At 38.8% G+C, this 13,683-nt stretch overlaps 1 pseudogene; it reads left to right on the forward strand.

The window, feature by feature from the left end:
- The first annotated feature begins 816 nt into the window (after positions 1-816).
- On the forward strand, positions 817-1,562 carry LOC147425400 (uncharacterized; annotated as a pseudogene).
- Positions 1,563-13,683: the final 12,121 nt, after the last annotated feature.

Genomic DNA, 13,683 nt, shown 5'->3' on the forward strand with positions numbered 1-13,683 from the left:
AGCCGAGGTACAGAGCCAATGAAGGGAAAAGCCGAAGAGGAACCCTTTAGCATGGGGCTTTGGCAAGCCAGTGGTATCTTGTGTAAGGTGTGTGCAAGTCTACCAGCTTGATATACTTGTGGGGACACACACTCTCTTCTTCTCTCCATACTCAAGTGCCCTCACCTACGGCCAGGTGATGCCAACAAGGGCTTTAGAGTGATAGAGAGGCTTGAGATCTACTACTATCTATTTGTATGCTTGCCGATGTGGGTGAGCTATTGAGAGGCAGTATCTTGTTCTACCCTTTTTTCTTGTCATCGTTTTGGTGCGTCCCCACATTGAGGACATTGGACTCAAGTACCTTCAGTTTTGGTGAGTCAGTTTGCGAAATGCAACCATGGTTAAGCGCAATGATGCTTTGTTTTGGATGACTGATGCCATGAAGGGGTTGCAGTTAAATTCCCTATCAAAGTTGGACATGCATTGCATGAGTTTTTATGCTCTAAAGAAGCAGCTTGAGCTTCTTGAGGATGTGGTTGTAGATGCAAAGCAAGAGAAATTCTTGTTCATTGGCACTCTTCCAGGACTCTTGGACATTGAGGTTGTTTGCAAGATTTGTTGGGTGTGAAGAGAATTGTTGACTTCTTGAAGCAGAAGAGATGCTTTCAGCATGGAGATCAGTCTTGTGCTTCTTTGTGGGCTAGACACGAGAGCTCCCCTATTCCTTATGATGATTTTAGTACTAGTGCTGATGAGGTTGAGTCACATGCTTATGATGAGGTTTTGCCTTTTGATAATGTAAACCTTCACGAGGAGTCGTGTGCGAGCAGTATCATGAAAGAGGATAGCTTTGCGTACATGTATGGCAAAGAGAGCAATGTTATAGCTTGTTTGGATCCATGCTTGGATAATTGTTGAGATGAGGGCTTCTTTAGCTCTATGTGTTGGAGCTATATGGCTTGGAATGATTTTTGTTGTGATGTAGAGGACATGCATGCTAGCATTTTGGATGATGTTTTTTTCCCTCCATCTAATGTGTTGTCACGGTACCAGATGAGTTGTGGGTATGTGGGCCCATTTGGGATGCTGAGATGGATAGCGATCATGTTTGTGGCATTGTTGGTGGAACCGAAGTGCCTACATGTGATTCTTTTGATTGCGATCAAAAGATGGCATGCAGTCAAAGTGAGGATTATGGGAATTTTGTGGCTAATGATGATGATGATGGTTGGGGCTTCGATGAGCCTCTGATAGAAGAGAATTTATCTATGACTGGCTATGTGCAGAAGGCTTAAGACAGGTTGCAAAACTTGAAAATTCAGAGACAAGCCGAGAAAACACAGTATATGCTAGAGAAAGCTCATAGTGTTAACGCTCTTGCTGAAGATTTTGAACTCTATGCAAGGAATAAGGACGTAGAACATATCATGGATGATATGGACACAAGGGAATTGATGGATGTGTGTGATGGTAGGGGAGCTATGAAAGCCGGTATGAATGCAATGCGCGACAAGATGGTAGTAGTTGATACAAGCGGATGGTGCATGCTTTACCCATTTGACCTAGGTGGGTGTCTATGATCAATAATAATGCCTTTATATATATTGTGCATATGGTGTAGCTAACATGCATGAATAAAGTGATGTTGCTGCTGAGCATGAATGCTTTAGCATACTAGGGGGGTTGGCAAAGTATGATAGGAGTTTTTTGGTTCAAAGTTTACCAGCCCATGTTCATATGGTTTGCTCGTTTTTTCCACTTTTGAGGATGCTATGGTTGCTTGTATAGTACTGGGCAATGCCAATATTTGATGTATGCTCTTGTCTATGGTCTACAACTCGCTATTTGACCAGGTTTGCAAGAGTCCAATAGTGTTAAATTTGAGCAAGAGTGCTCAACTAGACGGTTGGGCAAAGATGATGGATTTTAGATTTTGCTCAGCTAGTACATCCAAGAACTAAGTAACCCTATGATCGACCACTTTTGTAATGCCTATATAGGTGCTAAAGCGGATTCGAGGGAAATCTTCAAACGGTCTTGGTGACGGGCTTCCCAATTGATGCATTGGAATGACTACCATTGTTGCTAAGTGTGCTCTATAATGATGGTTAGATGAGCTCTTGGTTGGAAGATGGTGTTTTGGAGTTCAATGCTTGCAAAGCAAATCCAACATGTCTATGACAAAGACGCTCTCGAATTTTATTATCAGCTGCACCAAGAGGAGTTTGGATACAAATATGGGAGCAATCAAGTGGATGTCATCTTACAGTATTCCTTTATTTATGCATGGCAATACCAAGATCCAGAGAGGGAAATGTTGAATTCTACATATCAAGCATGATTGGGAGCAGCTTGCAGGAACGGAGATGTAAGGAAATCAATGTTGCGAAGGCACTCGAGGCCACCGTTTTGCAAAGGGAGAGAAGGCGGAGCTGGGCATCTTGCAGAAGGAGGCCCCACCTTGCAACACGTGGAAAGGTAACCAACGAGGGGGCGTCAGTTGGTGGGAATCATCTCATTTTTTCAAAAATTAAAAAGGGAGTCCAAAGGAATTTTTAGTCGCTTGCAATCATGGTGAGTATGGCTTTTCACGTGGAGAAGCCGCCAAGGGGAAAAGGGGAGAGAGAGATCGTACAGGGAGAGGAACAGAGAAGAAAACAAGGGAGTGGCAGCTACAGAAGCTCACAAAGGAGAGCATGTGAAGGATAGACCATTTGCCTCTTTCTCTTGATGATTTTAATGATCTCCTCATGAAATTCACATTTTGCAATGCCAAGGACTTCTCCCAAAGTAAACTCAATCTTGCTAATCAAAATTCTATCCTCCAAGACTTTCTTTAAATTTGTAGCAACCTCAATATTAGATTATAGTTTATAAGTTGGGCCTTTTGGATTACCTTTTATTTTCTCTTTCTTCTTTCTTGTTGTAGACTCCTCCATGAGTACTTTAGGTGAAGATACTCCTTGTGTCGGGGGTCTTTGGGAAGGCATTGAGTCACTTCTTTCCCCACTTCGAGAAGCTCTTTTTGATGGTCCTTCATCAATGTTCTCACGTTTGTGCTTCTCTTCTACAAAAGCTTCATTTTGCTGGAATTTTGTAATGTAGGCAGGCACTGACAATGAGTCCACTGGATCATTCCATCCTGTTTCCAGACATATGAAATCCGCTGCCTCATGTAGGATCTCGTTTGTAAGATTTCCTTTCCTACAAAGCTCCACAACATTGGGCCACAACTTGCCATCATCATTACTCATCAAATCCTTGGAGTGCTTGATCTTTGCTCCATAAGTAGCAGCCTCAACTATAGATACAACATGGTTATAAGCCATATCCTCTACTAATTTTTGCATTCTTCCCTTCCCAAAGTTAGTTTTCAAGGGCAGACCTGTCTCCCAGAAGTGGATATTACCATCCTTAAAGAACACAATATCTTTTCTTAAAGCATCACCAAAACTATCACAATTCCTTTTTACATGATTAGTGCTATCACACCATATACATTTGTGAACAAATCGTTCTTTGGTTTGTTGTCTTTGCCTTGAAGGCAGTGCTGATGGTTGTCCCTTTTCTTCAAGCTTTGCAAGTTTTAGCTTTGATTCACACATTCCTTTCACAATCTCATCTAGCATAGATTCGTAAAATTTTGGAGTTATAGTAGAAGGTTTTGACATCTTTTAAGGAACTAGGGAGGTCAAGGTAGAATTATTGACTACCATTTTGTCTCTTCTTCTTTGCCGCTTTGTAAGCAGTGAGATAGAATCTTCAACATCGTTCTAGTTAGTCTTTAGTTCTTGCTCAGCATGTTTGTCTTCAAGTAGAACCTCCAATTTTTCTTGAAGTTCTTTTCTTGCTACTTGTAGGAAAATCTCTTCCTTGTCTTATTCTAGTGTGGCCTTTTTTGTCTTTGTTAGTTAAGAATATCGTCGCTGAAATTCCTTGAGCTACTTGATTGGAGAGAGTCCCTCCTCTCGCTTGGCTATCCATTATAAAATTATTCTTTTTGTCAATCGCTCTTAATCTTACATGAAATACTCCTCCTTTAAGTCCAATTTTAATGTTTCCTATCTTGTCCCATGCCCTTCTCTAATTGATCTTACATGGTCCCTAATCTCAGGAGTCACAACCAACTCAAAGCTTTGTATCATCTCACCTTTTGGTACTCAATGTACAGTTCCATTTCCTACACAATTAAGCGAAGATACTTTGTCACATTGTTTTCATAAAACTGATCCATTTTGTTGACAACGGCTTGAGTAGCTTTGGTTGTTGAGACCTCCGTCTTTCTCTAGCATGTTGATGTTTCATAAATGAGGTAAATTTTTGAAACATTTTCATTGAGTCGGATCAAATTTCACACCATGTTGCCCTATGTGATCACCCATTGCTCCCACAAACTCTCACCCTGGCAATTTCGTGTCAGGCTCACCAAAAATTATGTCGAGAAGTTTGCGGTCTTGCCAAGAAAGCACCGGGCTTCTTGCTGTGAGAGTTTGTGAGGTAACTCCAAAAATTATATGAAGGAGTTATGCCATAGATTCCATGAAGTTTAGAGTTTGTAGGGAGTGAAATCAAAGAAGCCCCATTCTCTCTCTCTTGCACTCACACACAAAGAAAGAACACAAAAGAGTAAATCAAAACAACAAAAAGATGAAAACATGAAGGCTTTGGTCATATATTATCATGGGTAGGATGAAAGGGTTAATAGATCAGCTAATGGCATTCAACCTTTGCTGACCAAACAAGCTACAAATTGTTCATGGGAACTGTAGATTTGTTCTTACTATGATATATATGTTTTGTCTAGTGATCCGGATTAACTATGTGTACAAATACTCTTGGTTCATAGAAAAATAACTACTTATATCAAAAGAAAAGTTATAGTCTAGAAGGGGTAGTATGATAGGATCTGATGAAAGAAGTATTTCATTGAGCCTTTTTGGGACAAAGAGAAACACTATACATTGTTGGGAGTGTATTCTATGGCTAACCAATACGTTAATTGTAATACATCGCGTAGAGCGGAAGCAATAGAGATTCACATCATGTGAATTATTCATCTAGGATAATTATGTTATGTGAAAAATGTAGATATGAGAGAAGTGAAGAGAAGAAAATTCTCCGTCCCAAGCCCTATTCTTGTCCATAGGCAATAAGGATACTGCAGGGAGAGATGTACCTATAGCAAGGAGAACCTAGAGTTTTTAGAGAGAACAAGCTTCTAAGAGTGAGAGAGATTTGTGAGAGTGTAAAGATATGGCTACTCACCTTGTATATTAGCATAGCTCTCCAAGAAGGTTTATCATAGCTTTAGCGGAGTGTTGTAGCTTGAATGCCTTTAGTAATTAGGACACAAGAAAGATAGATATAGAAGTAGATATAGAGATAGAGATAAGGATAGGTGTAGAATTGGAAGTGGATAATATCTAGGTTTTAGGGAATTGATTTGGAAATAGAGATAAAGGTAAGGGTTGGACTAGAGATGAAAAAAAAAACATGAAGAAACCAACAAAACTACAAATTAAAAACACACCTTGTTTGATAACCCTGATAACCCTTCAAGATTTATTCATCAATTTGATGGAAAGAGAAAGAGAGGGGAGACTTCCAACCTTGAATGATGCATCAAATCCAAGTCCTTCTTTGATTAGAATTGATCTTACAAGGATTGTTTACAAGATTGGCTAGTCTTCTTCAAGAAGCAAATGTAGGCTTGGGCTTATGTTATGGCTAAGTACAATTAGTCATTAATCCTCTCACTCCTTGTTAAGAGACACATCAAACGAGAGTCCACTTGGCCGGACACGTAGCCGGACACCACATTTGTAGTCAATTATTTTTCCGAGCTAGTGTAGTGATACTCTGTGTAATCCTGATTCAAGATTAGTGGATCAATTCCCCGATTTGTAATGTTGTAATGATATTTGTAAAGGTCCATGTGAGTCGGCCATTGGCCATTTAGAATTCCCTAGGTATAAAGGTCAATAACCTTAATGTGAAAGGGAGGATTATCTTTGGAGAGAAGAAAGAGCTCTAAAAACGTACGCTCAAGCTACAAATCTGCTCCACCTTGTAATCAGCACAACTAATGAATGGATAATCAAATTTCAGTTTTGAAACTTGCATTCTGTTCCTCTCTCTTTGCTCTTTCTTTCAAGTGTAAGCATTGTCAGTTTTGTTGAGGTCCCGACTATGTGTTAGTGAGCCTAATCTTCATATTTGAGTACTTAAATCATTGTCTTTAGTCGTTTTGACCATAGAAGAGTGTTCCTAGACCATATGGCGACATTTTTAGATAGTTTTGTTGTAGTTCTCAGGACCTTTTTCATGATGGATTGTGATTTTGGTACCTTGTTGGATTGTAACCAGACTTGGTAGGATAGTGTCACTAGGTGACCTAGACCTCCTCCCAAAGTTTCCTTGCATTTCGATTCCATTCAAGTACCGAATTGGCCTGATGACCTAGAGTTGTGAGAAAGGACATAGGCAGATTTCCTTGATCATTGAGGGTTGGTTTGCTTGTTGACTTAGTGTGTTTGCTTGTCAAGATTCACTTCTTGAGATTGACGATTCCAAAGAGTCTCCGTGCCCCATCCGAGTCACTTCCTTGAGTATTGGTATTATGTTAGTACCAAAAAGACATGTTGCAGACATCCATTGCGATGGACGTGTGCAGCATAGCTATTTGGTACTAGCATAATGTCAATACTCAGGGAAGTGACTTTGATGGGGCACCGAGACTCTTTGAGATTGTCAATCTCAAGAAGTGAACCTAAAAAAGCAAACACACCAACTCAACAAGCAAACCAACACTCAATGATCAAGGAAATCTACCTATGTCCTTTCTCACAGCTCTAGGTCATCATGCCATTTCAGCACTCAAATGGACTCGCAATGCAACAGAACTTTAGGAGGAGGTCTAAGACACCTAGGGGCACTATCCTACCAAGTCTAGTTGCAATCCAACAAGGTACCAAAATCACGATCCATCATGAAAAAGGTCTTGAAAATTGTAACAGAACTATCCAAAAAAAAATTCCGATGGTCTAGGAACGCTCTCCTATGGTCAAAACGACTAAAAACAATGATTTAAGCACTCAAATTTGAAGATTAGACTCACTAACACGTAGTTGCGAAACTCAACAAAACTGACAATGCTTACATGTTAAAAAAAGAGCAAAGAGAGAGGAACAGAATGCAAGTTTCAAAACTGAAATCTGATTACCCATTCATTAGTTGCGATGATTACAAGGTGGAGCAGCTTCGTAGCTTGAGCGTACATTTTCAGAGCTCTTTCTTCTCTGCAAAGATAAGCCTCGCTTTCACATTAAGGTTATTGACCTTTATACCTAGGGCATTCTAAATGGCCAGTGGCGGACTCACATGGACCTTTACAAATATCATTACAACATTACAAATAAGGAATTGATCCACTACACAGAGTATCACTACAGTAGCTCGGCAAAATAATTGACTATAAATGTGGTGTTTGGCTATGTGTCCGGCCAGGTGGACGCTCGTTCAATCTGTCTCTTAGAACTCCCTAATAAATGGTTTTCAAGGAAGAAGGGAACACCCAAAGGTTACACAAGAAAGATAAGAGCAAGTGTTAACAAGAACTGACAAATTTTGAAATGGGTCAAGTCATTGCATGATGTGGGTAGACTGGGGTCCACCATTTTGATCATATCTCAAAATAAAAAAAATAAAAATAAGAGCAAAAAATTCAACTAATAAGCTACGACCCATATTTTATGTACTTTTTTCCATTTTGATTGGAACCTTGTGCAAAAGAAAATCATCAAAATAGGGTACATTTTTTGCAGCAAAAGTCTTCTTGTGGTCCCCTTAGCTTAGACTTTCATTTGATTCCAATGGACACCTCATGAAATATGAAAGCATGACATTGATCCTTGACAAAGTTTTGTAAGCATCCTTGCAAAAATATATTAAAATAGGTGTATCTTTGAAAATCATGCAAACTAGAGTCCCAATAGGATTTGATTCCTTCATGGTAGCTATTAAAAAGAAATATTAAAAAATATCAAAAATACAAAAAATGTTTAAATATTGAAAATCACACTAGCTATAGGATCTAGCTAGAGTGTGAGGTGATAATAGGATAGTAAAAACAATAACCAGTGTTCTTCTTTCCAAGTTAAAAAGGCACGGCTATTGATGCTTTTTTCCATAATATTTTAGTAACAGTAAAGTAAGAATATGTTACCCTTGAGATAAATAATATGATGAGATAGAAAGCTTATTACTATACTTAAATATGCATAGGTACATTATGGAAAATATACTTATGTATCTAAAAAGTCATAAAATAAATCACCTAGCATTTGCTCCGACTATGTATGTGCCACAACACAACAACGCGGATGATAGGGAGGCTCTAGCTCCCATCCCTTTTATTTGATAAAAATCCACTAAGCCATATCTCTACGCCCCCCACCCCCATCTTTAAAAGGTTTGAAAGGCCAAATTTTTACACTTATTTTTTTGACGGCAATTCTTAGACAAGTCAAGTGTGTCCAAGATATGGAGGCGACCTAAGTAGGAAGGATAAGACCCACTCAAAGCATTGCTAGCTACCAAGATACAATTGAGTGAGGTTATTCAAATTGCAAAAGCTAGAGATTGACATTGGACCTGTGAATTGTTTCAGGATTAGTTTCATTGTTGTGCCTAAAGCAAGGAGCTGAAGGGAGTTGAAGAAGGAAAGTTGACCTGACAGATTATTATGTGCAAGTTAAGAATTTCAAGATAGAGGATAACACCACGTTCATAGAGCCTCTCGATGCCTTGATGTGGCTCTTGGATTGCAAGATTACTGCTTCTTACTGTAGCCTTTGCATAGCAGTCAAAATCTCGTCCGGATAGAATCTCTCTCATCTCTGTGAAAGGTCCAGCTATGGCTCCATCCTCTTTTCCTACCCCTTCAATGGCAAAAGAAAAATGTAACAAAGCTTACCATAATGGAAATACCATGATCATGCAAGATTGAAGCTGAGTATGAGCACCAAGCTCACTCGCCATGGCATCCAAGCTTCACACAAATAGTGTTAGAAACCCTCTCAAAACCCTTATCAAGGAGGCCAAGTTTTCACAATGCAAACAAGTTGATATCTACAGCGTACTGCAAGATCTTTGTTGAAATTACAGAGGACCTAAACATTGATGGTTGTTATATATGAAAACAAGTTGCCAATAAGCATTAGCAGTAGGAGTGCATGCACTGTATTTCTATATTTTCATAGTGATGCATGTTGTAACTATTTAGATGCAAATTTCAATAGAGAAATTATACTCCATTTTGTTTGTAAAAGTTTTAAGACTGATAGATATCTTTTATCATTTTTCCCTTTGTGTTATTTTATTATAAACTATATGCTATACATCATATTTTATATACTATGATATATTATGTGTGTGTGTGTGTGTGTGCATGTATGTATGTATATAAATCTTGTTTTAGAGAAATTTAAATACAGTGATAGAGAGATGCGGCCATGAAACACCCAAACTTTGTCAGGGATTCATGTCTCATGAAGCTCGAGCTAGTTGGTTAGCAATGTGGGTTGTGCAAAGGAAGAAGAAAGGAAGTGAAGCTGATAAAAGTTCACATAAACCTAGATATATAATGGAGGTAATGTGATGCAAAAGTAGGGGTAGAACATGGATTATACAATTTGATAGAGAGGATAATGAAGAGATATATGTCACTGACAATGAAGCAAAAGAAAGCATACCATTAGAGCAAGGTTCTTGTGGAAGATAAAGCTTAAAGTGAATAGCACATGGTTTTTTGAGTCTTGATAGGGAGTTGTTATGATGTACACATAAAGTCAGAACCTAGTTGCACCTACCCCAATTTTCAAAAGAGAGAATCTATGCATAAAGCCTTTCTAGCATATAAGCACATATACTATGTGTATGTGACATTACTTGGACTTTAAAAAAAAACATGGTTATTCATCATCCTACACTAACTCCTATGGACCTTGCATTTGTATTGGGCCAATAGTGTAGTGAACCTGTGGAAAAACAAAGTGCTCTAGAGTCATGCATCGAAGAATTTATCTTTTATGTTTAAGCTATAAAATTACTTCTCGCTACCGATATATTTTTTGAATCCCCTCTCATTATAGATGTATGGTTAACAATTCACATCTTGCCAGATGTTCAAGCTCAAAGTTAGGATTTTTGGAAACTTATACATATTTGTTTGGTATGTATAGTATGAGGGATGTCTATTTTTTTGGTCAACTTTTTGTGTCATTAGAAAATGCTCCAAATTTAAAGTTAAAAAGCTTGCAAAAGTATTTTTCATTGCAAAAGCTCGAAATCAAAATCTCTCAAAAGATTGCTAACTTTCAATCAGACTCCTCTCAATGTGTTGTGGATACCTTGTCCACTCCAGTATTTCAAAAATAGCCTAAGAATTTTTGTCTACAGCTAGATAATTGTTCAGGACAGAATAAGAATTGATATTTATTTGCATTGTCCTTGTTAGTAGCAAAATATGTTTTCAAAACCGTGCATTTTGGATTCTTAGTGGTCGATCATACACACGAGGACATAGATGCAATGTTTCATAAGTTCTAAGAGAGATTGAGAATAGGAACGACATTCACGTTGCTAGCATGCAAACAAGAATGAAAACAAGAACCTCTATAGCCTTGCACACACCACACCATCGGAAGGAAACACCATAAAGCTACGGAAAACACCTATGTTGAGCACCTGTAAAGTCGGGTGGGAAACAGACCTAACTCAAACCATGATTAAAATTGATGAGACCCAAGACCATAAATATAAATCCCGTGTCATGTAGACCTCCGTTGAGTATCCATATGCTTGATTCCGACAACAGATGAGAGAGTTACAAGCTTCCGAAGATGGGGTATCTCTCAAAAACTCCAAAAAGGCTAGTCTCTATAAGCAAAAAGGGGATGCAGAGAATTGCAGCTATTAAAAGGAGATTTTTTTGGCTCTTATCCCAAGGTATTTCCTCTCTCCTCTTAGCCGACATCCTTTTCCCCTTTGGGAACCTTTTAATTGGTCCATTTTAGGCCTTTTATGGGTGAAAAATGAGCTATCGGCCACTTTTTGACCAAGGCAAGTGGGGAAGGGAGATGTCCAGTGGACCAAAAAGGTGGACAGACGCTTGGGCAGTAGTGGAAACTGAAAAAGGGTGCCCCCTCTCTCCCCCAACACCCACGAGCCCTCATTAGCAAGGCAAGGAGGCTTCATTTGCTCCTTTGATACACCCTTAGGGGGTACCCACTCCCCTCCTTATACCCTCCAATTTCCACTTGTTCCTCCCCATGTGGGATTACTCCATTGCCACTTGGCACCATCCTCCCACCTCTCCAACTTCCTTAAAAAATTTACAGCTTCTCCCAAAGCATGAGGGGACTTCTCGGACAATTTTCCCCGAGGCATACCTTGTTGCTTCGGTCACTAAATGATGTACCGTAACACATAACTCAAAGCCCATCATCTCGGCTATCTCCAGAAATATAAAGCTTCAGCATTTCTAATCTTAGACCCCCAAGTTGTCATAGTTACCCTTCTAGCATGCACCCGCAATCATCTTTCTAAGTTGAGACCGCCCACTTCAGATGCTCATAACTCATGATGTACAAGTCCGATTCACAAGCTATAAAGCACGACTGAAAACACTTATTAAAAACCAAATTTGGAGTCTCAAACAACCCAAAACATCAGAATTCAATCTTGGAAAAATCACACCTTTGTACATGAATTTTTACAATGCCACTTCCAAAACTTGCATGGCTATGTACACATATATACATGAGGCTAGTGGGCAAGCTTTTTGGCATGATCTAGTGACTTCATGCTTATTTAAAAAATGCTTGACATAGATTTCCAACCCCCCCTTGCGTGCTTAGTTGTTCATGACATGCAGAGGTCCCTAGGGTGAACAACTGCTTCATGTCATCCCCAGAAACCTCATCTACATCCTCAAATGTCTCAACATTGTCTCATTTTGCTGATAGCATTTTATCAGTCAAAATTGTTATTAAACGTGCCAGATATTTCTTCAATCTATAACCATTAACAGGATATTTATGTTGTGCACCATTTAAGTCTGCCAACTGATATGTGTCATTTTCAAGTTTATTCACAACAGTAAAAGGACCTTCCCATTTGATTTGGAACTTCTTCTGAAAGGTATTGTCCAACTTACTATTGTATCGCAACACCAAATCACCCTTTTCAATTTTCTTATCCTATACACATTCATTGGCTTTTAGCTGATCCTTCCTTGACACTTCCTCATAGTAACCCAAAGCTAAAACTCTATCCAATTGCAAGCATTGTAAATCCAATAACCTCTTCTTCCATGCATTTGTTTGCTCCTCATCTTCCAATGACAATAGCTTGAGAGCAAGAATTTCCACTTCAATTGGAAATAAAGCTTCCCTGCCATAAACCAAGTGGTAAGGGGAAAATCATATGCTCATCTTGATAGCAGTTCTGTAGGCTCACAATGCACAAGGCAACTCTGAATCCCAATTTTTCCCATGTGTTTGAGTCATCTTTTGTCAAGATCTTCACCAACTCTCCATTGTACCTTTCATTAAGGCCATTGCATTTTGGATAATAGAGAGAACTGTACCTATGTTTTATATTGAGCTCTTTGCATAAGAAATCAAAAAGCTCTCCTCTAAATCCTAGTCCTCTATCCGAAAGTAGCTCTAGTGACACCAAATCTGCAACATATGTCCTCATAAACAAATTTTTCCATCTTTTTACTAGTAATCTGTTTGATAGATTTGGCTTCTTCCCATCGTGACAAATAATCCACTGTTGTCAAAATGTAAGCATTTCTCTTGCTAGTCATAGGTAAGGGTCCAATAGCATCAAGACCCCATTTTTCAAACACATCAAAAGCTAAAATTGTCTTCCGCAACTCACGCTTCAAAATTCTCTTTCCCATCCTTTGACAAGGCAAACATGATTTACACCAATGATTAACATCCCGTTGAATACTTGGCCATATATAACCTTCTTGCAATACCTAATGCAAGAGGATCTTCATAGCAAAATGGCCTCCACAAGATCCCTCATGATTTTCTTCCAGAATTTTGTAAATCTCCTCCTTCCTAGGCACACAATGCAAAACCAAATCACCTCCTTTCATGTAAAGAAGATCATCAAGAATTTTGTATTTCTTGGCTTTCCTTATGAACTCATACTTTTTAGAAGACGGCAAACCTTCAGGTAGAATAGAAAATACACTTCCTTTGATAAGATTTTCCTCCCATGATATAAAGGGGCATCTGCCTTTACCACAAACACACAAGTGATCATCTCTTGGGCAACATCATGAGCTTCTTCATTTAGAGACCTCTCAATATGTTGCAAACTCCATGCTTCGAGCTTTTTGAGCAACGATTTCATTTTGAAGCATAACTTTTTCTGTTTAGGGTTCTTATTCTTCCATACTCCCAACACTTGCTTCACAACTAACAAAGCATCTCCTTTGATTTGCAAGTGTCTAATTACCAATTGTAAGAAAGTATGCAAAACACCTTCAAGAGCCATGTATTCTACTTCATTGTTACTTTTGGCATCAAGTTTTAACCCTTGCTTCCTCATAAGCTTTCCTTGTGCATCATAAATAGCATGCCTCTTGAAGCAGCATCATGAATTCTTTGATAAGAACCA

This window comes from Adiantum capillus-veneris, chromosome 25 (genome assembly GCF_014529385.1).
Source record: "Adiantum capillus-veneris isolate H3 chromosome 25, ASM1452938v2, whole genome shotgun sequence".
Taxonomy (NCBI): Eukaryota; Viridiplantae; Streptophyta; class Polypodiopsida; order Polypodiales; family Pteridaceae; genus Adiantum; species Adiantum capillus-veneris.